The 12965-nt window shown below is 40.9% G+C and overlaps 1 protein-coding gene across 2 annotated transcripts in view; it reads right to left on the reverse strand.

Moving 5' to 3' along the window:
- The window catches only part of LOC140493499 (EF-hand calcium-binding domain-containing protein 4B-like), a 144601-nt gene that overhangs the window by 111271 nt on the left and 20365 nt on the right, over positions 1-12965 (reverse strand). The window contains exons 3-5 of one of the 2 annotated variants that reach the window (XM_072591993.1): positions 11230-11285; positions 7655-7750; positions 4419-4468 (exon numbers count right to left, since the gene is read on the reverse strand). The gene's annotated coding sequence lies outside the window, so the exon portion shown is untranslated. The remainder of the gene's footprint in view (positions 1-4418; positions 4469-7654; positions 7751-11229; positions 11286-12965) is intronic. The other variant, XM_072591992.1, reaches the window with a different exon arrangement.

The raw sequence follows: 12965 nt of genomic DNA on the forward strand, positions 1-12965 counted from the left end.
GTTCAGTAATGTCCTTTAGGGAAGGAAATCTGCTGTCCTTATCCAGACTGGCCCACACAACTTCAGACCCATGTGAATGTGGTTGACTGTGAAATGACTCCTGATAAAGTTAGCCAAGCCAGTCATCTAGTTCAAGGGCAATTAGGGATCAACACCAAAATACTGGCCTTGCCAGCAATACTCTATATTCCAATAAAAAGACAAAATGATCCTACATCCTATAAGCAAGGACAAACTACATGGTACAAATGGAGAGTAGATTTATGTAAATGCAAGGATTACATTCCCAAAATGACGACATGATTATGAATTTGTTGTTACACCATCATAATAACCACTTCTATCCATTACACACTAGGATGGCACAGTGGCTAGCACTGCTACCTCAGAGCACCAGGGTTTGACTCTACCCTCGGAGGACTGTGTGTTTTTTGTTACTCACGCTCTCCCTCTTTTGCACCAGCTTCAGTGACTCAGTCCATCTGCTCTCTCTCTCTCTCTCCCCCCATGATATCATCAGTCTTTTTTCTTGCTCCCCTTCGCAGCTTCCCCCTGGATCTGCAGGAGTTTCCCCAGGTGCTCCAGTTTCCTCCCACAGTCCAAAGATGTGCAGATTAAGTAATTAGGCCATGCTAAATTGCCCAGTGTCCAGGGACGTGCAAGTTAGATGGATTAGCCATAGGAAATACCGGGTTACAGAGGAAGGGTCGGGGGTTAAAGGGATAGAGTGCAGGATTGGGGCTGGGTGGGACTTTCTTTGGAGGCTCAGTGTGGACTCAGTGGGCTGATTGGCCCACCTCCACACCTATAGAGATTCTATGATTACCATCCATGTTAGATTTAGCACTTCCATGTTTGGGGATGGGATAATGGTGATAGAAAGGTGGAGTGAGCCCCGTGGGCAGCCATCCACGTGGTTTTGTGAGAAAAAAAAAAAGAAGGAGAAAGATGTTTGACTTCATCTGTGGAATACAGCAACCTTGAAGCTGTGAAGGGGAGCAAGAAGAAAAAAAAGAGACAGATGATACCATGGAGAGAGCAGGTGGACTGAGTCACTGAGGCCAGCGCAAAAGAGGGAGAGTGTAAGCAACAAGCAATACAGCAAGGGAACAAAGAGTGCACAAAAGAGAGAAAGCAAGAGAGAGGAAAAGAGATAAAGAAAATTTGGAAAAAAAAAGAGACAAAGTCAAAAGCTTTTCATCTCGCACGCATCAGGCCTGGGACACAATAAACCAGAAACTTAGAAAGGGGACACCAATTTATACAGCATGAGACGAGGGTGCTGAGGCAGCATGGAGATGGTTGACTATCAGTCTTTCTTGAAGAAGGGCTCATGCCCGAAACGGCGATTCCCCTGTTCCTTGGATGCTGCCTGACCTGCTGCACTTTTCCAGCAACATATTTTCAGCTATCAATCAGTCTTAACAGATTAAATTCAGTCCAGGCAAGTCAGGCTATCGGTCAGTGCATTACCATGGGAAATGCAGCCAGGATTAGCAGTCACCATTGCCTTTTTCTCAAATGAGAGCAAAGTAACTTATGCACAAACTTATTTTTTCCAATCAAAAAATACATACATTGTGTTTTAGCATATGCAAATTATGTCCCATTCCACATTTAGATTTCTTGCTCCCCAGTCCTGATGAATGCAAGATGACAAGTGTGAACTTCATCTCAGTTTTCAGGCAGTGAGAGAACTCAAACAGAAAATACCACTTTTTATACCAGATGACGTACTCAGTGATTCAGCATGGTTGTTGCTTGGATTGGAACGATTCAGGGATGAAGAGAGACTAAATAGACTGGGGCTATGTTCCTTAGAGCAAAGAAGACTGAGGGGAGATCCAGTTGTGGAGTGCAATTCTATGAGAGGCATAGACAGGGTGGATAGAAGGAACCTTTTCCTTTTAGTAAGGGGAATCAGTAAGCAAGGGCACAATTATGGGGTAAAGGGCAGGAGGTTTAGAGGAGATTTTAAGTAAATTGTTTCATCCTGAGGTTTGTGGGTATCTGGAACTCACTACGTAAACAAGGGAATAGACACGGGAACTCAAGACATTAAGAACGATAGAGATGAATTATTGAAATGCCATTGCATACAAGGTTATTGGCCAAGTGCTGGAAAATAAGATTAGAATACAGGTAGTTTTGGGAGATAATGCACATTTCAGCAGTGCGATTGGCTATAACGTCGCTGAAGAATTAGAGAACGGTATGTTCAAGAATGCTTACCTCTGTTCACAATAGCACGATTCCAGTGGGGATCAGCTGGTGTGCTTTGTTCTGCATGTGAGCAAACACCTCTGTGCTGTCTGTGCATGAGCCAATGCCAATTGCTGACAGAGTCACTTTCTGAGAGAGGTATTGCATGGAGAGCAGCTTTCTTATATTTTTTGAAAATGCACTGTTAAATTTTTGTTTCATTAAATGATGAATTTATACTTATATTCAGGCTGTACTATACTTTGCATTAGGCTTTCAGGTGATTGAGCCAGAAATTTTTTTTCTGGTCTGCCCTGAACCCCATAGGCCCTATTATTTATAATAAGCAATTTTCTATTAAGCGAGATTTCACTGGAATGCAACTATGGCATTACAGGAGAACTACCTGTAGGTGGATGTTTGATGATTAGCATGGACAGAATGGGCCAAAGGGAATCTTTTCATCCTGCAAAAAGCTCCAGGATTCTACTCCATGACTCTAAATGTGGCTTTGGCAGAATATACCACCTCCCAAGAGGAGATAACAAAATACCTTTTGAATTTCAAAGTGATTTTTGATTCTACCTTTCTAACCTGGGTTTTCCTCAAGGTGTTTTTTTTTAAAAAAAACACAATCCTTTCGTGAAGGGAAAGAGTAGCCATTATGAATTTTAATTAACGGCCATATTTCAGACAGACATGAGTGCAAATGTTGATAAGCATTTCACTTTATATGTAATGTGCGTCTCCATGTATGACTTTAAGGTTGAGAGTTTACTGAATTATTTTAATTTTCTCGGCCACAGAAGTTGGCCATCTGGGAGATTTTCCAGATATTTGATATATGAAGGTCCCACCTTAAGTATCACATTTTTTTTTTAAAACTTCCAAAAATTGATCTAGCTATGTGGTTTCTTCTAAAAAAAAACTCAATAGTTCTCAGATTATCAGCCAGTTCATTTATATTCATGAAATCAGTAAATGTTTCTGGATGTATTTTGAAATTACTGTTTTCTATGTTCGTGGGATGACTACTATTGCTCTATGATTTTACTGGAAAATGTTTGGGAGCATTTAACACCACTTTCTTGAAGACAATTATCTTTTTTAAAAAAAGGGAAGAGCCAAGTGAAGTACCAAATGATAGAAGAGAAGTTCTGGAGTGTATACACAGGTCTACTTCCAAAGGCAAAAGGAGGAAATGGAGACAAATCAGGATTGGGGAAGCAAGGCTGTTGTCCTTGATTACACACAGAGCAGGGTCTCTCTGACAAGAATATAATCTCCAAGGTTGGTGCAGTGGCACAACTGCTGATTGTAGTGCTTTTACTGGGCACATGGTGGTTCAGTAGTTAGCATTGCTGCTTCAATGCCAGGGACCTGGGTTTGATTGCAGCCTTGGGTGATTATCTGTGTGGAGTTTGCACATTCTCCATGTCTGTGTGGGCTTCCTTCAGGTGCTCAGTTTCCTCCCACAGTCCAAAGATGCGCAGGTTAAGTTGATTGGCCAAGTCCAATTGCTGGATTAGTGGTGCTGGAAGAGCACAGCAGTTCAGGCAGCATCCAACGAGCAGCGAAATCGACGTTTCGGACAAACTGAAACGTCGATTTCGCTGCTCGTAGGATGCTGCCTGAACTGCTGTGCTCTTCCAGCACCACTAATCCAGTATTTGGTTTTCAGCATCTGCAGTCATTGTTTTTACCAAGTCCAATTGTCCCTAGTGTCCATGGGTGTGCAGGCTAAGTGGGTAAGCAGAGTTGCAGGGATGGAATAGTGGAATGGCTATGGGTGGAATGCTCTACAAAGGGTCAGTATGGACTTGATGGGCCAATTGGCCTGTTTTCACACTGTAGGGAATCTGATGATTCATTCCCATTGTGAGCTGTAGTGACATTTTCAGTTCTCCAAGAAACCAACTGGATCTCCACATACACAAACAGGAAACTAAAAGCAGCAAAATAACATCATAAAAAGAAAAAAAAAGGAACTTTGAACAGGGATTGGAACATTCGCGTGGGATAAAAGTTTATTTTAAAATTGGCTTAATAACTAATGAATCATTTACTCTGTAACTATAACATTAGGGTCAGCTCTGTCCATGAATTTGTGTTCATCAGATTGCCAATAGATATCCAGATTTGTCTGTTAGAAGGTGTGACCATTTAGAGGGGCTGGAAACAGCAATACAAGAGCAGGAAAAAGTTGAAATTCTCACCTGATTTCCAACAATGGCAGGCTCCACAATGCAGTTTTGTGTTTCTGCCTCTAGGGAAAAGCAAGAAGTTTAATATTTCCATTCTATTCTGCACCTACCTGGCACCCTATTGATGCACTTAATTAGAGGAACACTGATAGTTTTCCAACAACAGGGCTCTGCAAGGTCCACCCAATGGCAGCTTAACAAATAAAACCATAAGACACAAGGGCAGAAATTAGGCCATTCAGCCCATCGAGTCTGCTCCGCCATTCAAATCGTGGCTGATTGGGGTTGAGAAACCTTTATCCCCATAACCCTCGACAATCAAAAACCCTATCTATCTCCAGCTTAAATATAATCAATGATCTGGCCTCTAAATTCCATAGATTCACCACTCTCTGGCTGAAGAGGTTTCTCCTTATCTCAGTCCTAAAAGATCTTCCCTTTAAGGCTGTGCCCTCAGGTCCTAGTCTCTCCTACCAATAGGCGTATCTTCCCAACAGCCACTCTGTCCAGGTCGTTCAGTATTCTGTATGTTTCAGTTAGAATCCCGCTACCCTACTTGCTCTTGTATCTAATAGCTTGACCAATAAAATGCAATTATCCCATATGCTTTCTTTAAAGAAAATAGAAACGGAACTGGTCTTGTCAAATAACAGTGGCTACAACAGCAGGTCAGAAGCTAAGAATACTGCAGTGAGTAACCCACATCCCAAATTCTCAAAGCCTGTCCACTATTTACAGGGCACAAGTTAAGACTAGGGATGGATGGCATCAAGCTTCTAGAGTGTTGTTGGAGCTGCATTCATCCAAGCAAGTGGGGGGTATTCCAAGACAAAAGGAGCCCACTTGATTGGCACGACATCTACAAACAACCACTCTGCCTGCCACCATTTACAAGAAGAAAGATCTTTAGATAGCACCTTCCAAACACACAGCTATTATCATCTAGAAGAAAAAAGGGCAGCACCACTGAACACCACTGCTTGCAAGTTCTCCCCCAAAGCCACTTACCATCCCAACTTGGAAATATATCATTCCTTCACCTATCACTAGATCAAAATCTTGGAATTCCTTTCCAAAGGTCAACCTACAGCACATGGACTGCAATGGCTCAAGGCAGAAGCTCACAATTACCCTCTCAACAGCAGCTAAGAATGGGCAATAAATGCTGGCATAGCTAATGATGTAATGCCCCATGTGTGTATTAAAAGAACCCCTTGACATGTCCTGCTGCCTTTAAGGGTCAATAGACAAGCACAAAGGTTCTGGTGATAATTCCCAGTACCCCACTATTCATTGTGTACTGCCTTGCCTCACTCGACCCCAAATATCTCCTTGCACCTTTCATATTTAGATGCATTTACCCAAAGGAACAGATAGACAGCAGCTTAAGAAATGTTCATTTGAAAGGTAATGATGCAATATAGCCAATTAAGTCTTGTGCTAAAATTAGCTACAGATTCTCGACACCAAAGAGTATCCAAGGAGGAAAAGGGAGGTGGTATTATAGACAGAGTCTGGGATGTCTTCCAAAAAGGCATTCCAGCCAGCAACCAACTATTCGCTTGGGGAGAAATCTACCCTGGTACTGAGCAATAAAGCATCAATTCATTCCCAAAGGGTGCACTAACCTACAGAAACTAGATGCAATCTTTCCATCAGATGAGAGATTGTGACAACAAAGCTACATCTCTGAACATGCACTGCACCAACACTATTCTAATCTGTTGAAAATAAATAAAACTTCTGCTATCACATTACAGTTTCCATAATGCACCACCCTTCAACAGCAAAAGGTGGGACAACATTCAAAAGCAGATTTCTTCACATCAGTATCACTCTGATGTTGCTTAATTGGGATGAAATAGGTCGAGTTAGCTGATAAGAACGAACAAGGGATTTAGTCACTAAAACTGAACAGAAATATTCCAGGTCAATGACATTAAAAATAGTTTAGAAACAAAACAAAGAAACCAGTTACAGGAAGGATTCCCCTGTTTTAAATGCAGAATTAAATCACTACAGATGGAATATCTCAAGTATTATCCTATCAAAAGTTTCTAAACTGCAACCAACATGGGATTCTGCCATTTTGTTAACTGATTTGAGTACCTATACTCCCAAGCTAGTGCAACTCAGGATCATCATAAAATAAAACAAAGAACTGTGGATGCAGGAAATCTGAAACAAGAAACAGAAATTGCTACACAGAGGGAAAAAAAAACAAAATAGCCGGTCTGGCAGGATCTGTGAAGAGAAAAGTAGAGCTATCATTTGGAGTCTGGCAACTCTTCATCAAAATCGACAGAGATCAAAAGGTCTAATGGAGTGTGTTACTGGACTTGAAATGTTAGCGCAGTTCCTCTCTCCACAGACCTGCTGAGTTTCTCCAGCAATTTCTGTCTTTGTTTCAGGAAAAAGATCTTTAGGCATCCACGTAGAAAGGTGCTCAGTTCACTGGAAATTGCACTCTATCTAGGAGTTCCTTCTTCACAGAAGGGTCTACCTAGTGTGTGGTCGAAAAAGCTGTTTTGCACTTCAAATCTAAAATTTTCTTCGGTCTCCAGAAATGTCATCACATGCAACTGAATGGCTTTTTCCTTCCACTGCCAAGTCATCCATGCTATCTTTCATCTATTAGCCACCAGCAAACCACCATAGTTCCAATTACTCCAATTATGTGACATGTCAGGCTAGGCGTGGGCAATACAACTTCATTTCTAAATCCACATGTCACTAATTTCAATGGAGGTTCACTCATTTTTAACTATTAATAACTTCACAGAGCAGTACTTAGGTTAAATCTTTTAACATTCATTTGAGATACAAAAAAAATCCCTCAGCTTAAAGCTGCAAGCATCAGATTTCAATGCCAGTGTCATCTGCTTAACTTTTGCAAATAGCCAAATCTCAAAACAAATAAGCATTTAGTTAATTTCCCTTAGATAACCGGTTTGTCCTTCAATCCAAAGCACATGGGCTTCCACAAAAATAAAAACTAATATTTCAGGAGTAACCTGAAACAGTAGTCCTGCATTCTGTCAGTGTTGTTGTGTGTGGCAGTCTATTACTCAGAGGTTGATATATGGCTATTACTGCTAGAAAGTGGCAATGATAAGAATGGCAGATCAAACTGTCACTTCCTCAACAATACAGGGCATTTATTTTTAAGATATATGTTAAACAACTGTAGCTAAACAATATAATTAAAAATCTGGTACAGTTGTTATGAAGATGTGGGTGAACTATACCTTTTAAGAGAGTTAAAAAGCTAGCAGTGACAGCACCAAGTATTCTCAACAAGATCCAATGTAACATGTGCTCCAGCTACTGGAGTAGCTGGTTTCCTGGAAATGACAAAAAACAAAACAGATGCGAATTAGGCCAGTTTAAATTATACCCCAAGTTTTAATTTAGCATATTGACAATCTTAAAAGCCAATGACATAATCAGATGCTCTGGGATATTAGACCAGGGAAAATTGAACAGTTGGAGGAGAACAGCCCAGCTACCAGCAAATAAAAGACTGCCTGAAGAACAGCTCTCTTAAAAGTATCTTTATCAATTAGTAACCTGCGAAGCAGAATCCCTAAGAAAAGACAAACACTGGAAGATCCATATAGAAGAACCGAAAGCTGCCTGCTTTTGAGAAAAGGTGTTTTGTTTTGTAAATCTTAATTGGGAGTATTATCGGACCAGTATTATACAAGCAAGCTAAAAGATAGGTTAGAGTAAGGACTTGTGAATAGTTGTTAGTTGACTATTCTGTTATATGTTAAGAAATAAAGTTGTTCATTTTTACATTAAGTAGTTCTTGGCCACTCGAATTTTTACAGATTACAGCATGGGATACTTTTTTGTGCTGCTGGTTTAAATTAAGCAGGAGGGTTTACCCAGTGCTGTAACACAGTAATGGAATGTACCTCAAAACAACTAGAAGCAAGATAGGGTAACTAGCAATTCATAATGATCTCATTCACTCAGGACCAGAGCAACCACAAGGCAAACCAAGGAAACTGCCTAGGAGTGGAAACACGGTGGGGGTGTAATGCAAGAGACTGCATGAAATACCCATGAAACTACATAAATAATCAAAAACAGCTTCAGTAGTGGGATTAAAAAGGTCAAGATCTACTGATATACATCCACAGGCATATATGCGGATTTTCGTGTATTTATGTTGTCTGTCTCAAATTTTTATATTACATCCCTTATTTTGAAATAATTTAGATCACAGTAGACCTGTGAATAATATCCATGTCATTTAACCTAGCCGACTTGATCGTAATAGTTTTTTGCACAAAAAAAATCATCTTGAAGCTGTTGCAGGAGCACAATATGACACAAAAATACAGAAAATGAGCAGCTCACTGCGCCTGCTCCACCATTCAATACGGTCACAGCTGATCTCTTAGATCAGTGACATACCACCGCGCGCTCTCCTATATTCTTTGATGTCTTCAATAACTAGATATGTATTTATTTCTTTCATAAACATATTCAGTGAGTTGAACTTCACTGTCTTTAATGATACAGAATTCCAAAGGTTCACAAATGTCTGAATAAAAAAAAAAGTTTAACTTATCTCGGTCTGAAACCACCTACCCTGTATTCAGAGACTTCAACCCCTTGTTCTAGACATCTCCAGGACAATTGAAACAGAATCCCTGCATCTAGTTTGTCCAGACCTGTTAGAATTTTAGATGTTTCAAATCAGATTTCTTCACATTCTTCTAATCTCCAGTGAATACAGACGTACTTGACTCAAGCTCTCCTTATAGGATGCCCCTGCCTTTCCAGGAATCAGTCTAGTGAACCTTCACTGTCCTCAAGGGAAAGTATATCTTCTCTTAGTTAAGGAGACAAATCCTGCACAGAAAGAGTATCCAAGAGTATGATCTCATCATTGCTTTCTTCAACTGCTGCAAGACTCCCTTGCACCTGTGCTCAAACTCTCTTGTTATGAAGGCCATTTGCTTTCTTAACTCCTTGCTGCACCGATATGTCTGCTTTCAGAGACTTGTACCCAAAAACACCAGATCCATTTGCCTTCCAACATCCTCCTATCTATCACCATTTAAATAATACTCTGCCATTATTTTTTCCTACTGAAGTGGACAGAGTTAGACACATCCACCTTACAACACATCTGTCATGTATTTGTCCACTTATTCAAGTTGTCTAAAATTGCCTTGAAGGCTTTTACATTCTTCTGGCTACTCACATGATCCCCTATCTTTCTGTCAAACTGGTCAACATTATATTCAAATTCCATATCCAAACTGTTGATACACATTGTGAATAGGTAGGACCCATCCTCTGTGGTACCCCACAAGGCACCAATCTCGTGCCCTATTAAACAATTCTCAATCCATGCCAGTATATTACTTCCAATCTTACAATACTTAATGTTAACACTAACCTCTTAATGCGGGACAGAGTCAGAGATGTACAGCATGGAAACAGACCCTTCGGTCCAACGCGTCCATGCCGACCAGATATCCCAACCCAATTTAGTCCCACGAGTCGGCACCCAGCCCATATCCCTCCAAACCCTTCGTACTCAAACCCATCCAAGTCCCTTTTAAATATTGCAATTGTACCAGCCTCCACCACTTCGTCTGGCAGCTCTTTCCATACACATACCACCCTCTGTGTGAAAACGTTGCCCCTTAGGTCTCTTTTATATCTTTCCCCTCTCACCCTAAACCTATGCCCTCTAGTTCTGGACTCCCCGACCCCAGGGAAAAGACTTTGCCTATTTATCCTATCCATGCCCCTCAATTTTGTAAACCTCTATAAGGTCACCTCTCAGCCTCCGACGCTCCAGGGAAAACGGCCCCAGCCTGTTCAGCCTCTCCCTGTAGCTCAGATCGTCCAACCCTGGCAACGTTCTTGAAAATCATTTCTGAACCCTTTCAAGTTTCATAACATCTTTATGATAGGAAGGACACCAGAATTGCACGCAATATTCCAACAACTTCTCCCATTCTACCATGTTAAGCCAAAGGCATCTTGTCAGTTTCTTGCCATTCTTTTTAAACTTAAGTGAGAAATGTCAAGTGTACCCAGACCCAATGACTACAGCAGTTCAAGAAAGCAGCTCACTCTCACCTTCACCACAGTATGCAAATTCCAAGAATCATCCCTACACTTTATTAAGACAAAATAAAGAGTGGGCACTTAGGGATGGAGAGCAAACAAACAGATTCACATCATGGGTCTCCCACTAAGAGACAGTACACAGAGCAGTGGACAAAATTCCAGTGGAGCTCAGAGTGAATAAGGAATACAGAAGACACACCATTTGCATCCTCAAGTTGCATGTCCTGAAACTTGATGGATTGGTATTGTGCTCCAGGGCAATCCAATGTTTTTTATTCAGATCTTGTAACAAGTAGCATAGAACATTGTAGTTTTTTCCAAATTAATTCATGGAATGTGAGCATTAATAGCTGGGCCAGCATTTATTGCCCATCCTGGGTTTCCTTTGAGGTGGTGGCAATGAACTGCCTTCTTGAACTGTAGCAGTCATGTGCTGAAGGTCCAGGATATTGACCCAACAAATGGTCCATTATGATAGTAGTGAAAAAGGATGATCAGTTTACAATTGAATGATGGAAATTGCAATACCTGGATTAAAAGAGGTTTTTCTTTGTAAAATAAAGAGAGAAAAACCATGAGTTAAGATGGCCATAGTGAGCACTTGCCTAGATTGAGCAGAACTTCACAAACCAAATCATCAAGAGTTAGTCCGAACTGAAATTAATATTTTAAAATGTCTGAAAACACAGTCACTTAGATCCAAATCTCGAGCTTGACTTACACCATTCTGGTGGCTTTACATACTGTGACGAAAAGTCTTATCTGCAGATTACCAACCTTGGGGGAAAAAAAAAGTTGAAGTCAGACCCAAGAACTCAAAAGTGAACTTTATTTCAGTCAATTCCTTTCAAGCAGCGCTGAGAGAAGATTGATGGATTCAGCTGAAAGAGAAGGCTTGTTCTCCTCTTATACCCATTTTATACTCATCCTCTGAGACAGATAACTGCTATATTTCAAAAGTATTTCATTTGCTGGAAATCACTTTGGGATATTGTGAAGTTGTGAAGGGTGCAATAGGAATGAAAATCTTTTATTATGAAGTTAATCAAAGGAAATTGTTATTGATTCATCAGAATCACAGTGAACAATATCTGGTTTTGAATTTGTTTTTTTTTAGCCTGGAGACACGCAAATACCATTGTTTATTTCTTCAAATTTATTTCATTCAACTTGTAGCCAAAGTACAAAAATGGCTGCATGAGGACAGAAACTAATTATCCTGCTCACTTGGTTGTAACACATCCAAAAAGGCATAACTATGCAGTAGGTGGAAAGCAAGAGCAGTGGAAGCATGGTAGAGGTGTCATGCCCAATTCCTTGAGCTGGGAACATGGTGGGCCTGCTTTATGCCTAACTATGGCACGGTGGCACAGTGGTTAGCACTGTTGCCTCACAGCGCCAGAGACCCAGGTTCAATTCCCACCTCAGGCGACTGTCTGTGTGGAGTTTGCACATTCTCCCTGTGCCTGCGTGGGTTTCCTCCGGGTGCTCTGGATTCCTCCCACAGTCCAAAAAATGTGCAGGTTAGGTGAATTGGCCATGCTAAATTGCCCGTAGTGTTAGGCGAACGGGGTAAATGTAGGGGAATGGGTCTGCATGGGTTACGCTTCGGCAGGTCGGTGTGGACTTGTCGGGCCGAAGGGCCTGTTTCCACACTAAGTAATCTAATCTATCTAGCTTTGCATTTCTTCTGGCACATCTATAATCATTTCAGTAGAATGGCTGGATTGCCCAGATGTTCTGTGGCCTAACAGACAACTTTTGTGCCAAAACCCTACTGCTGGGCACTACCTGGTCATGCCCTTGGCAACCAGTGGTACTGATATCACTGAAGGTCTGAGTAACATCTACTGTCGAGGATGGAAGCAAGATGCTTCAAATAGCACATAGCTGCTCCTGTGCATTCAGCTCTACAACACTGACAGATTCAACTCACATTAGGATATAGGTCCATGAACTGTTAAAGTCAACACTCCTGGTTTTAAAAAAAAGCGTAATAAGCTCTTGGAATATTTTACTAACCTGACTTCTGCAAAAAATAAAAAGGTTGCTGGCTCACTTTCAAATCAGTCAGGTTGAAACCCAGAAGAATGCAAAATGCTGTCAGGCTCCTTACCCATCATTTAAAAAAATCCACATCCCAAAAAATGAGTAAGAGCTAATTTGCACTAAACTGATGAAGGAGAAAAACAAAATGAATTGGCAGCTCCAACACAATAGCAGAAGTGCTTCTCTTGGTGCTTACAGGTCCCTTTGTTACATTTCTCTGTTAAAAAAACAAGCTCTCTGCGATTCCGGAATACATTCTACTGGCTTTCAACTATATTCTGGAGACTCTGATTATATTGCTCATTTGTGTATGATTGTAAATTACATCAATACCAGGCTTTATAATAGAATCAATAAGCCAGGCACTGAAAAGGGGTTTGGTAGGATACGTGGTTACTTCAGCTAACA

Source organism: Chiloscyllium punctatum, chromosome 22, assembly GCF_047496795.1.
Source record: "Chiloscyllium punctatum isolate Juve2018m chromosome 22, sChiPun1.3, whole genome shotgun sequence".
NCBI classification, from domain to species: domain Eukaryota; kingdom Metazoa; phylum Chordata; class Chondrichthyes; order Orectolobiformes; family Hemiscylliidae; genus Chiloscyllium; species Chiloscyllium punctatum.